Source organism: Kogia breviceps, chromosome 1 (assembly GCF_026419965.1).
Source record: "Kogia breviceps isolate mKogBre1 chromosome 1, mKogBre1 haplotype 1, whole genome shotgun sequence".
In the NCBI taxonomy this organism is placed as follows: Eukaryota; Metazoa; Chordata; class Mammalia; order Artiodactyla; family Physeteridae; genus Kogia; species Kogia breviceps.
The window spans coordinates 71,778,820-71,793,580 of NC_081310.1; positions in this window are offsets into that span (position 1 = coordinate 71,778,820).

A 14,761-nucleotide genomic window follows, 5' to 3' on the forward strand; every position below is an offset into this window, starting at 1 on the left:
GTGAATGAGAGTCCAGATTCTGGAGGCAAACTTTGTGGGTTCAAATCCTGGACTACCACTTGCTGGCTGAGTGCCTCTGTCTTGATTCTTCATCTGTAAAATGGGGCACAATAATTGTACCAACCTTACAAGGTTAGTGGGTGGTTTAAATTGGTCAATACAGGTGAGACCTCAGAACAGTGCTGGATACATCGTAATAACAACCGTGAACAGTTATGTCCAGTGATGTCTCAGCTTCTCCAATGCTTATCTCTGTCAGATATTTACTCAAAATTTTAAGGTAGACAAATTTATTTTGCTTGGAACACTGAATATGTATTTTAGGTATAATGTCTTTGCTGACCAATTTTCTAGGATTAACCCAGAAGCTTTACCTTGCCAAGGTGAGCTTATTATCTTTAAAAGGAAGAGAGAGGCATTCACATTTTATAATAAGTGCTAAAACTATATGTAAGGTGACACAATCTTTGCACCACAACACCTGCCTAATTAGTTTTTAAAAACTTATACCATGATCACACAGGGGCTGAGCAAAGGTATATTTCACCTGACACTTAATTTCATAGGGCCCATGCATGGTATATTTGATACTCATGTGTATAATTTTATGTAAACAGACATGGGAAGGCCTGCATTTAAATAATAATAATATAGAAAGAACCAGTATAGAGCTGCACATTCTGAATAAATGAACATTTACAAAATATTTATGTTAGGAACTGTATACACAGAAACACAATTTAATGCCTGGGTTGTCTCCAGTAATAAGCATTTGGTGTGTGAAATACTTAACTGTGATTTTTTAATTGAGGAATTTAAAATTGTAGAACACAATTCTAAATGAATTTGAATCAAATATTTGTAAGTTTCTAAAGCATCCCTGCATCACTGTAGGGGTCCATTAGTCAGAATTTTAAAAATCACCTAAATTATCTCAAAAGTCTCTTCTAAAATTTGGAATTTGGAGTCATATAGGTTAATTCATGAGATCTTACCCAACCCCCCCTATTTTGGTCATTCATCCAGTTACACTGGCTCTTTATTCTCTATAAGCCGGGTCTAACTCAAAAATAGCAAATGATCTTACTTTAAGACATTCCATAGGAGTTCCACGGCAAGGGACTCATGTTAATTAGGATGGTTTTGCCAGCAAGTCACTGCCAACTCAATTCAAAATGGCTTAAACAATGAGGGCATTTGCTATCTCATATAACACAGGATTTAAAAGGAGGGCAGCTCCTTGGTTAATTTAATATTTCAACAACCTCATCAAAGACCTAGGGTTTTTCTGTACTTTCTGCTCAGCCATCTTCACCTTGTTGGCCATTTTCCCTCGTGGCCACAAGATGGCTGCTACAGCTCCAAGGATCAGATCTGTGTGCAACCATGTTCAGAGGTAGAAAAGAGACCTCTATACTCTTTGTAGTTCTTTAAAAGGCTAAAAATCTTTCCCAGAAGAGTTACCCTCCAATCTTGTTAACCAGAATTGAGTTACATGTTCCTCCTTTTTTTTTAAGATTTATCTATTTATTTATCTATCTATCTCTCTATCTATTTATTTATTTATTTATGGCTATGTCGGGTCTTAGTTGTGGCATGCAGGATCTTCTCTGAGGCTTGCGGGATCTTTCGTTGCAGTTTGCAGGCTTCTCTCTATTGTGGCATGAGGGTTTTCTCTTCTCTAGTTGTGGCACGCAGGCTCCAGGGCGCGTGGGCTCTGTAGTTTGTGGCACGCAGTCTCTCTTAGTTGAGGTGTGCGAACTCAGTAGTTGTGGTGTGAGGGCTTAGTTGCCCCACCCCCCAACCCCAGCATGTGGGACCTTAGTACCCTGACCAGGGATCAAACCCGCGTCCCCTGAATTGGAAGGCAGATTCTTTACCGCTCAACCAGCAGGGAAGTCCCACATGTTCCTTCTTAAGCCAGTTCCTAGCAAGGGGAATAAAATTACCATGATTGGTGAGATTATCAAGATTGATGTGCTAGGCCTGGGAATAGGGCCAAGTTCAGGAAAGTCCATGACCATCCTGAGGAAAAACAGACAAACTGGGATTCTGGGTGGGAAACCAAGAATGTCAGTTAAAGAAGCTGGGCTGGAGGCTAGCATTCTAAAGAGGACCAGAAACATCATTTCTTGCCTGTCTACCTTCTCCCCTCCCCAGGCTGGGTGGTCAATGGGAGGAAAAGACACAGGGAACAGTTAGGACAAGAGAGAGCTAGGCTGTGTCTACAGAGAGCCAAAACATTCCAATAAAAGTAAAGATTCAATTGATCTGAATGTTTTATGTAGCCCAATTCCAAATGTTGGAATAATTATAAAGGGCTTAGTTTGGACTAAGTTTGCACTGGAGTGGATGGGGGTACGTGTTGGATGCAAAAGAAGTGTTCAGCAATACAGTTTTTCTTTTTATGATGTGCTGTTTAATGTTTCGTGTATCATGAAAACTTTCATGAATCTGCTCAAACTGTGACCTCGCCTCCCCAGAAAAAAGAGCAAATATGCCCTCTTATGCAAATCCTGCAAATAATTTTAGGAGATTCACTGATGCCCTGTCACTCATTCATGAACTCTAAGTTATAGCCTCATGATAACCTTGATTGGTATAGTGAAAAAAAAATTATGTGTGAGGAAATAAGCAAAACAAAACAGCAAAATCAGGAAGTCTGATGGACATTTGTTAGCTGCGTTACCTTATTTGAATCTTTAAGACCTTGATTTTACGTCTATAAAATGGAACTAGCAGAGTTATGTCAAGAACCAAGTGGAGGGCTTCCCTGGTGGCGCAGTGGTTGAGAATCCGCCTGCTGATGCAGGGAACACGGGTTCGTGCCCTGGTCCGGGAAGATCCCACATGCCGCGGAGCGGCTGGGCCCGTGAGCCATGGCCGCTGAGGCTGCGCGTCCGGAGCCTGTGCTTCGCAACGGGAGAGGCCACAACAGTGAGAGGCCCGCATATCACAAAAAAAAAAAAAAAAAAAGAACCAAGTGGATAATGTATGAGATTGTTTTAAATTACACAGCACTTTACAAATGTTGGCTTAAAAACTCAGATGGCAATAAATCCAAACAGCGTGATGGCTCTTACTTCCCAATTTAATTTACTGAATTCAAAACTGCACCCCATGAGGACAGGCCTGAAAGTAGGCTTGGTGGTTTCAGGGAGCAGAAGATTCCTTCTCCGTAAGCAAATGTCATCCTCAAGCTCATGGATCAGCCCTGTACCTTTTTTCAGCAGCTGATTTGAAAAAAGGCACCAACTGAAATACCCCTAACCCATCAACAAGCACTACTCCCAGTAGGTGAGGTCAGGACACGCCAATGTAGCCAAAAGACCAGGACAGTCTTGTAGTTGCTCCTTCCTCTGCTTGTCCCAGGCGGGCACCCACCCCTGGGACTATCCCAGGCCATGATTGGTCCCCTCTGTGAATCTGCTCCAAGTCCCTCAGACCCTTCAAGACAGGAATGCCAGCTCCTGTTCCCTCACCGTAGTACCCATCTCTCACTCTTCACCTTATGCTCCTTCCCATCATTACTTTCTTTCAGTGTAAAAGGTCCAGATTCCCTTCTTGTTTCTCAGATTTTCATAGCATTCTTTCCTTGTCATGCCATACTGCCCTGGCAGCGGTCCCTTTACCACTGGATAGCAAAATGCCCAGTAGAGTTTCCCAAGGGATCCATCAACAAAGAGTTACAGAAGGTGGCAAACTGTCCAACGTGCTGAGATCCCAGGTGGACAGACCTGGCTCCTGTCTCCATAGAGTAGGCAGTCAGTGCATGGACTCTCCCTTGCCTCTCCCAATGCAAGTAGACTGTGCAGGACCTCCTGATTCGCAGCGCCTTGGGAAGAGAGGGAAAAGAAGGATCTATAGCAAATGGGCACCTTTCCCTCCTCTCATCCAATTGCATCCTGACTTAACGAACAATCCCAGAATGCACTGACTTCCTAGCTTGTGGTTACATGAATACAAAGTTTACTATCTTAGCAACCACGTTCATCTTCAGAACCATTTTCGTGACAATGCACAGTCTTTGCAGACAATGATCTCATCCTTCACTCCATGGCCCTCTTCCCTTCCTTCTCCCTGTCTTGTTTTTGCACCAGATCTGGGATAAGCTGAAAGTGTTCAGTTCCTCCTGGCCTTAACTTACACGGGAGCTTCTGATTATTGGTTTGTCTGTCCTTCTCTATAGATAGCGTGCTTCACATTGTTGTTGTTGTTGTTTGGTCCTTCTGGGGCTACATGGAACTTTCTTTTTTCCATCTCTGCTTCATTTGTGTGCATTTTGATTTACTATGTCTAACAAAAACATCACTCCAACTTTCAGTTTGTGATGACCCTATTAACTTTCCCAGTTGTTCTTCTTTATTTCCCCTCCCCTCTCTATTTCGAGGACATTTTCAGGTTTTCTTAGTCCTGAGGTGTAAGTATAGAAGAAGGAGCACTGTTTTAGGGTCACTGAAGCCTTTGTGTGTTCAGGTCCCACTGCCAGCTATGATGCTAAGTTAACCTTTATGAATAGGTGGTGGGAATAAAAGAATCTCTCTTTCCTCTCTTAGAGGAATGTCTTGAGGATAAAATGAAGATGGGTAAAATAAAGTACCAAAAACTAGTATAAAAACCATATTAATTTCCATGTATTCAGAATTACTCTGTACCAGTCACCAGGCTGAGCTCTTTATATGCTACTGTGTTTCATCCTTATGACGATGCAGTGAGGGGTAGTGTCATTACTATGCATGTTTACTTGTGAGTAACTTGAGGCTTAAAGCTGTTAAGTAACTGGTCCGAGATCACAGAGCATGTATAAAGGGAAGAGCCAAGATTTGAATCAAGTCTGTCTGGCACCAGACTGTGGCTCTTAACCACTGTACCATCCTGACACCGTATGAACCAGAGGTACCATCATTCAGTCGGATGCTGGTCATGTCTGTGTAATTCCACTCCAAGAAATCAAGTGAGTCGGAGACAGTGGAAGTCCCAGCATACTCTGTGAGTGGTTATTCATGGTATGGTGGGCTGGAGAGGAATCCCCCACCGAAATTTTGCTTGAGTTTCTAGAATCAAAATTCACACCATTGACCAAGGGGCAGCATGGTGTCGAGGTCATTAGCATCGTTGTCTGCAATTAAAGAGACCAAGCTGTGACTTTGGGCAAGTCAGTCTCGCTGGCCCCCTAGATACTCAGTGGGAAGAGGAGGAGCTTGGATAAGAAAACTGTTAAGGTCTCTGTAAATCACAGTAATAAAAATAGCTAACATTTATTAAGTGCTTACTGATTTCCAGGGCTTTTTCTAAGTGCTTTATGTTCAATCTTACATGATTCTCACAACAACCTTAAGAGGTATTGCTATTGATATTATTCCCTTTTTTTAGGTGAAGAAACTGAGGCACAAGGAAGTTTGCCCAAAGTCACATAAAGAGGGGGAAGAGCTGAGAACACACACACTTAACCATTCAGGTCTCTTTCCTCTCTGATAGGAATTATATTATTAATTGCCTTGGATAGATGGACAATCACATTTCATCATTTCTTTATAGCCTGACCCAGATTTTTCCTACTCTCGATAAAATATAGTGTATGTTTTTAAATACCCAATCACACTGCCTAGGACATAGTCGGTGTTCAATAAAAATTCGCTTACCTGATTTTTTGTCATTAAAATAATTGTGTTTAAAAGAGACAGGCAAACAAACAAGCATAAACCAAGAAGTAGAGAATAATGAGGCTGTATAACTGAGAGAAATGATCTGACTCAGACCTCCTAATATGTGCTGTCTTACGAGAGAATAATCCAAAGATAAAACCCAATATGAGCCCACACAATTCTTATCTGCATGAAATAACCACCCCCCCAAAAAAATTGTCTCCGTTGCAGAAACTTGATTATTGACTTTGGCAATCCTTTCTCCGCATCTTTGTGCCAATAAAGTTATTAGAATTGAATTGAGAGAGGCAGACGCACAAGAAGAGCTGAGACAAGATGCTGAGCAGTTGAAATCAACGACCCGAGGAGCTGATCCCCTGCCGAAGGCTACACCAGCTCCCGGGAAGAATCCACCACTCTGGCCAGTGGTCTGGCACTGCGGAAGCTGCAAGTCAGGTTCCTGGAGGGGACTTCCAGGTGGCTGGGGACCAACAGGTGTAGGAAGGAGGAAAAAGGGGGCCCTTCCCCTTACCAAGGGCCAGACAGGCCAGGACCCACCAGGGTTGAGAACAATGAGGCTTTTCTAGATTCACTGTACTCCCCAGGCTGTGGAAAGAGAAGAGGAGGAAGAGGAGGAGGGTGGGAGAGAACACAGTGTTATTCACAATCTGTCGGTGACAGGAAGAAAGAGTGGCTTAATAACCCATAGCCAGATTAATGGAATATTCCTTCTCTCCCCTGGCAGGGCTGGTCCTCTGGTGCTATCACCCATAAAATTGATGGCCATCCAAGGAGACATGGAGCTAATTAATAAATCTGCCCCCAAGTGTGCCAAAACCCATTCCACTAGAACTGCAAAGATAACGACTGTTTAGATACCAGCTTAAATGAGGAAACCACTAGCATTCTCTGGAAGCCACCATGACCACTTGGCATCTCTTCTAGCCACTTCCTCCTTCTCAGTCAGCTGCCTCTCCACCTCTCCTAGGTTGGCCCCAAACATTTTCCTTCCACTCACCTTCTCTATCATCCACCCAACCATGAAGCATCAGAGCACCATTTAAAGTTTGTGTCCAACTCTCTGAGAATGATTGCACCTTTGTGAATCTCTATGAAGATCCACGCAAGGGTATTGGCTTTTGATTAGTTGAATAATGTATATATTTGCTTCTCTGTAAACGTATTTTCTACAATAACAATAACAGTAGCTTTCGGAATAATAAGTATTGAGTACTTGCTTGCTATGTGTCAGGCACTCTTTTAAACACTTAGAGTGCTTAGGGAACCTGTGTAACCTACAAGGGACAGACTAGGAATACTGACATAGGAGGTTCTCCAACAATCCTACATTGAAGCACAAAGTCCAAAGTTTCACCCACTTGCCCAGAGTTTTCAATTACCTTAAAAACTGCCAGTCAGATTAATAGTTCCACTCTCTTAATCATGAACAGATATCCCAATACTACTGTCTGAGGAGAGCTAATAATGTGGACAATAAACACCAAGACAAACAACAATTAAAAATAAAAGTAATGTATGGGTGGGGATTTCCCTGGTGGGCCAGTGGTTAAGACTTCACCTTCCAATACAGGGGGTGAGGGTTTGATCCCTGGTCAGGGAACCAATATCCCACATGCCTTGGGACCAAAAAACCAAAACATAAAACAGAAGCAGTATTGCAACAAACTCAATAAAGACTTTTAAGAAAAAGTAATGTGTGTGTGGGGGAACTGAGAACATGCAAGGAGAGGAGAATTAAAGTGTATATAAATTACATCTTTACAGAGATAAGAGAACATATTGCATCCAAGAAAAAAGAACAGGGTGAAACAAAAAAGGAACATTCAGAGGCCAAAAGGGAATTCTTGGAAATTAAAAACAGCAGAAATAAAAAACTCAATAGTTAGTCTCTCAGAAAGTAGAGTAAAAAAATCAAAGGGATTTTTAAAAATTGGAAAGAAAAGAAAGCAAAATTAGAAGACTAGTACAAGAAGTCCAATACATAAATAATAGGAGTTCTAGAGAGAGAACAAGAAAAAACAGAAAGCGGAAAGAAGATATTCACAGATGAAATGACTTCCCCAGATTTCCCAGAGATTCAAAAAAAGACAAAAGTTTCCCGCTTAAAACAATGCATCAAATACCCAACACGTTGGATAATAATAGATCCATATTAAGGTACCTCACTGGACATTTTCAAAAAATTGGAGGAAATAGAGTCTACGAGATTCTAGAGAAAGAAAAAAGTCACATACAAAGAATCAGAAGTGAGAATGGCTTTGGACTTTGCAATAGCATCACTGGAAACATAAAGAAAATGAGACAATGCATTCAAAATTCTGAAAGGAAATGCTCTCCAAACTAGAGTTCTATACCCAGCCAAATTATCCAAAAAGTACAAAGATAGAATAAAGACATCTTCAGACACACAACATCTAAAAAATGTATTTCCCTTGCAACCTTACCTGAGAAAGGGAAAGATATAACAGGAGCAGAAGTTTCAACACAGGAGAGAAGTAGAAGTATTTCTAGGAGGATGGTACAAAAGAATCCCAGAATACATATTGTTAGAGGCAGAATATACATAGCAGTCATTTTTCTCTGACAGTTTTCCTGTAGGAAGGCCTCAGAAGCCCATGTGCTCAAGAAATAGTAAAGGGGTCTGGAGGGAATATGGGATGAAAACTCTGCCACAATAACCAGTAGTATCTGCTAAGCCTATAATTGGTATGAAGCTCTTCAGCAGCTTGAAGTGTGACTAGGAATTCAGCTTTTAAATGTTCACTTCCCACTGTCTCCCAAATGATGTTCAGCTAAGGATGCTCTAACTTGGATTCCAAGATCACACTCACATACTCAGCCGCTATTTCCAAAGTAGGTCCTTTGTGCTGGCATAGTGGGTCCAGAGAGCAAAGCTTCTGTTCTTGGTTGCTCACTGTGCCAGAATCAGCATTCCTGTGGTAACCATCTAGGCCTAGCGTTGAGTTTAATGAGTTACTCTTGGGCATCCTTGGGCCCTTTACTGCCAGCTAACACCATTTGGAACCATCTCAATAATTGGAAAGATTATAAGCATGTCAGGGTCTAGGACTTCTAGGTTCCCAGAGGTTCCTTGACTTCAAGCAAGGAAGTTTCTCCCTAGGGGTTTTTAAAAGAGCAGGCTTTGTCAAACCCAGTAAGGTTCTTGTCATTTCTTTTTCCCCTCTAGATAATGGGCGCCTATGAAGCTTACATTGAGGGAACACTCAAGTGACTTGAAAACAAAGATCTGCCCTCAGGGGACTTGCTGTCTCCACTCAGATAACTGACCTATCAAATGACAGTTTCTTATGCTAAACTTCCACTAAAGTTGGTATGGCTCTGCTCTCTTGGCAAAGCTTTTGATGAAGTATGAGGCTTGCTAACTTTCTCCTCTGCATTAAGTTCTTTGTATCCAAGCCTTCTTCTAGACCAAGTTCTTTGAGGGCAGAATCCATAACAGAGGATTCTTTATATCCCCCGCCCCACAGCCCCCAGTGACTAGTACGGTGCCTAGCACAGAGTAGCTGCTCAATATATATTTACAGAGTGAACAATGAATAAATAATTGAATTAACGCTGACTCTTGAGACATCCAGGACGCATACGTCATGTTAGGATAAGGCGGTTCTGCCAGCTCCCTGAAAAATCAGATCCATAAAGGAGTATTAAAATAAAATCTCGTGGATCTGAATGTGAGGCAAAAAAGCGTTTTTAAAATTAGTGACAGTAGTACATTATAGAAATTAATTATATAGAAATGCACTTATTTTATACTCGAGAACTTACCTCAATTCAAACTAGACCAACCAGGGGTTCTATGACAGAAGTCTTAGTGGATAGGGAAGTGATCTGTTATTTACACAGTAATTGTTACATATCAATAGATACTTCTGAAGTGTTGATGGTTCTTAAAAGTGGTTGTTCTTTTCAATGTTTTAAGCATTCCTCATTGAATTGCATTTTATTTTAAAATGCTATAGGGCCAGAGCACTCATACACTGCAAGGGAATATAAATTGGTACAAACACTTTGGCAGCATCTACTAAAGCTGAACAAATATCAACCTATTACCCTTCAGTACCATTCTTGGACATACACCCAGCAGAATGAGTGCTATGACCCCAATGTATGTAGCCAGGAACGTTCATGGCAGCACTGTTTCTAATAGCCCCGAACTGGAAGAAGCCCTAGCATCTATCAACAGATAGAAAAACTGTGGTATATATTTACGCAATGGACTACTTCACAGATAAAAAAAAGAACTTAATAAACCATTGCACACAACAAAAGACATATTATTGAGAAAGAGAAATTAGATAACAGAACATACACCATGTGATCCTATTTTTAAGAAGACCAAGAACAGGCAAAACTATATAGCAGTAGAGGTCAGAATGATGGTTACTTCGATGTAGGATACTGTCTGGGTGGGACCATGAGAGCCTTCAAGTGTGCTGAAAATATTTGTATGTTGGAATAGTGGTTTCATGGGTTTATACGTATGTAAGAATTCATCAAGCTGTACTATCTTTGTGTCCAGTAATTTATGTAAGTTATGCCTTAATTTAAAAAATACTATGAAACTCAGTTCTATTAAAAAAAATAAAAGGTCCATGGATTACAACAAAAATGTTTAAGACAGAGTTCCTGCCCTGAAAGAGATACAAAATTAATTACAGAAGATAAGATATACACTCAAATAACCATAACACAAAGTAGTGTCTGAAGACGGATGAGTGGTCCAAATGGATGTCATAGGGTTGCAGAGAAGAAATGGAACAGGGAGGGAAAATTGACACATGACAGCTGAGCTCCACTCTGAGTATCTTCCGCATGCTTGCTCCATCAATTTTCTCTCTCTCTCTTAAATCTCCTTAACAGTCTGTTTCTGATTATGTTCAAGTCTCCTCTACTGAACTTTCCTTCTTGGTTCATCCTCCAAGCTCTCTCCTTCCCTTCCCAGCTGAGTTTCTGGGTGGAATAGTCTACCTCCTGTCACCACTTCCTGCCTTTCATTCACTCCTTGACCCACTGCCTTCTGGCTTCTCCTCGCATCTCCCACAGAATCTTCTTCCACCTGGTCAGCAATAAGGACCCAGGTCCTTATTGCCATGTCTAATGGCTTCTCTTCAGTCCTTATATTCCTTGACCTCTGCATCATTTGACACTGTCAAACACTTCCCCTTTCTTCAAACATCATCACCCTTCCTTTGTTTTCTGAGAAGCCTGTCTCTTCCCACCTCTTTGCTTGCTCTCCTTGGAGAGCTCACTTTCCTCTGCCCTCAGCGTTCTCTGGCGCAGCACCCTCAGTTCACTCTTCTGTCCACGTTTGGACTCTCCCTTGGCAAACTTTCATCTCCACCTGCTGGTGCCCCTGGGACCGGAGATCTCTAGACCACATCTCTCTCTGGGACTTGGATCTCTGTATGCACCAGCTGGCGGGTATCTCAGTTTGACTGCCTCATACAGAAAGCAAGTGCAGCATATCAAACTTAATTGTTATCTTCTCCGTCACATTCTTCCCTTAGCATTCAGTTACCATTTAATGATACCTCCATCCACTCAAAGAAATCATGAAGTCGTTCCGAAACACCCCCTTTCTCTCTCTCCCCCTTATGCCCGTTGATCTTACCTTTGGCCCAGCCTCAGGGCTTTTTTTTTTTTTTTTTTTTTTTTTGCGGTATGCAGGCCTCTCACTGTTGTGGCCTCTCCCGTTGTGGAGCACAGGCTCCGGACGCGCTGGCTTAGCGGCCATGGCTCATGGGCCTAGCCGCTCCGCGGCATGTGGGATCTTCCCGGACCAGGGACACGAACTCGTGTCCCCTGCATCGGCAGGCGGACTCTCAACCACTGCGCCACCAGGGAAGCCCTCAGGGCTTTGTTTTGATCCCCAGTCATTACTCTCCTGCAAATCACCTTATCCCGTCCTTGTTTCTAGCTTCATCCTCATCTAGGTAATCCCATGATCTCCCTACGGTTAGAATCTGATTATACACTTCCCAGCTTCCCTTCGAAAATCAGCGCCCCGCTCCTTAGCCTGGACCACCACCCTCAGTGTCTTCTTTCCAGAATCACCTCCTTCCCATTTGTCTCAGGTGGCCTGAGCTCCACCTGTAGTGACTTTGAGCATTTCAAATGTTCCGCACTCTCCTGTCTGCATGAATCACCCTTCCCCTTCTCACATTCACCAGGGAATCCCTTGTAGACCTTCGAATCCTGACTCCTGCAGATAGAGATGGATGGACCTCCTGTTCTTCCTGTTCCCATAACGCCCACAATATGAGAGCTGTTTGCCTGTTTCCCCCACTGGCTAACCTCTCAGAAGACAGATATTTTTATGTCTTATTCATCTTTGTATTCAGAGCACATGGCTCAGTGTTAGTGCTCAAAATATTTGTTGCATAAATAAGTAAACGTTCAGTCCTCAGGTATATAGACATTTTTGCCTCGAAGATACATAGCTCAGCAACTGCATTTCTAGCATCGTCACTGTTTCTATTTCTGAATCTAATTGCTATTGCACAGAACTGTTCAGAGCAGAAACGGCAGTAAGTGGAATGGTCCAGCAACTCACTTCCAGTGCAAACACTCCATGCTCTTATGAAATTGCTGCAGTCTTAAAAGGGTGTAGGCCTTTGGAATTTTAGACAAGAAAAGAAATCACAGTCAGGTATGCTGCCTGGGAGATTCTTACGCCACTGTTGAAAGTCCCCTCTCTCCAGGATTGTTACCCCCTTTCTCCCCCAGTTCAGATGAATGACACTGAAAAATCACAAATCTAAGAAATTGAGGACAATCTCATGGGCATAGGAAGTGCTGCACGGACCAGAACCTCAGGCCCAAGGGGACAGAGTTCTCCTTTAAAGTCCTGCCAAATGCTGGATGTCCTTCCTGGTGGCAAGGTCGCAGGGTCAGGGGACACCCCACACAGAGATCAGCCAACCATGAATTTGCCTGAAACTTCATTTGATGTACTTTCTATGCTTACACTCAGCTCCCTCTTGGGTAATGAATTCTGTGAGTTTATTACTTGCCGGAAATGAAATAGATTCCTTTCACGTAACCTAAAAGTCCTCTTGCTCCAATGTCACCAGTCCTTTCCTGGACCTACGCTGCTGGGATTGGGTGATCAAGGACTTGCTCCCAAGCCCTGTGTGTCCCTGGGGACTTTACGGATCTCTCAGCAGCCCCTCTCAGCCTTCCACTTTCCAGACTGAAGGCGATATATAATGTCTGGAAGAAGGCCCTGAACATAATAAATATTGAATGATGATTACGGAGCTGAATGATAAGAGCTGCCTTTAAATGGGGATTCAAATTCTTGCCACGAATCTTAGATGTGAGAATTAACCATTGCCAAACAGAGTCGAGATCAAACAAATGAGAGGGCTGAGGTCCCCCTTGGTGTAGGGCAAGGTTCATTGTTCCCCGACCTTCCCCCAGTTTCCGTTTCTAAGCAAAAACAGTCCCTTTGTGGGTGTGGCAGCCAGCGTTTGTGAGATGGCTGGGCACTGCTGAACCTTTCTGAGGATGGTCCTCTTGCTTAGGGATGATTGCTCTCCCATTAGGAGGAGGAAGGAGAGAAGGGAGATCTGAGAGAGAAAGAGGAAACCTACTAAACGCTCAGTTCCTAATTTTATGCCAGGCCGTGTTCTAGGTGGTTTGCATAGGTCATGTCCTTCAGCCTTCACCATGATCCTATGAAGGGGACCGGGCTCCGTATTGCACAGATGAGGAAAGGAAGGCTCCAGGAGGCTGGGGAACCTGTCCAGGATGCTAGAAGCAGTAGGTCTGGACTTCAAAGCCAGGCCTGTTGGAGCCCAGAGCCGTTTGTGTTAATGGTACTGCCCTAGGCCCCCTACCTAGAGGACTGTGTGGCCCAATGTGACCCCTGCCCCCATAGAGGCATGGCTTTTGTCCCTGTTCAGGGCAACAGCCCAGTTCCCCTTCCTGCCTTTTTCATCTTCTGCAGACTTTTATGGCCGGAGCCCACCCAGGCCTGCAGGTGCTCCATGAGCCGGCCGGGTGCCCCCCCTTTCTTTTTCCTCCTCTTATCTCCTCGCAGGAAGCACAGGAACAAGATGGCAGCAGTGACTCATGGCTAGAAGAATACAGTCTTGAGTTGGGGCGGCCTGAGTGGCGTAGCTGGATTCTCTAACAATGGAAGAATGTCCCCTGAGCTTTTGAGGGTCATTACCATTCACTGCTATAAAACAAAGGCAGAGAAAGGACAGCAGCCAGCAGTGGGGGTGGGAGTGCAGGCTGAGGAGAACAGGAATAGAGACCACAGAACTTTCCAGGGTGAAAAGGGAAGAATAAAAGGGATTGGAGACTTTTCTTTGCCTGTAATTTGAGCTGTTGGTAATGATAGACAAATCCCAGGTGTTTGTTTAATTTTTATTGAAGTATAGTTAATTTACAATGTGTTAATTTCTGCTGTACAGCAAAGTGATTCACTTACACATATATATACATTCTTTCTCGTATTCTTTTCCATTATGGTTTATTACAGGATATTGAATATAGTTCCCTGTGCTATGCAGTAGGACCTTGTGGTTTATCCATTCTATACATAACAGCTTACATCTGCTAACCCTGAACTCCCACTCATCCCTCCCCCAACCCAAGTGTTTTTTATTTAGCAGATTAACCTGGCCTTAACACATGATGAATGGTCTCCACATTATAGGTCAGGCATGTGGAAGCCCCCAAGTTTCAATGGTTTAACCTGTGAAATGTATGAGGAAGTCTGCCCAAGGACAGACTTTATAAGGCTGCTGTGTCCTGACCCCAGGTGGCTTCATGCTTCTGCTAAGTAACAGATGAGATCTGTCCCTCTGCTTCCTGTTACAATAGCATCTTGTAAAAATGATTGCAAAGGTGCCACTCATGGAGAATTTGCTCACGGGAGGAAATCCTCTGCCTCGTCCCTCCCAGACCGTGCCTCTGGTGAAGCCTGGAAGCCCAGGCTGGGCTGCAGCAGACAAGTGGCTGCCCTGGGGGGAAAAGGGGTGCCCTGGAAACTGCCGACATTCTGGCCATGGCAGTAGCATCCCCTGGGACTCTGGCCCTGCCTCACTGCACCCCACTGTCCA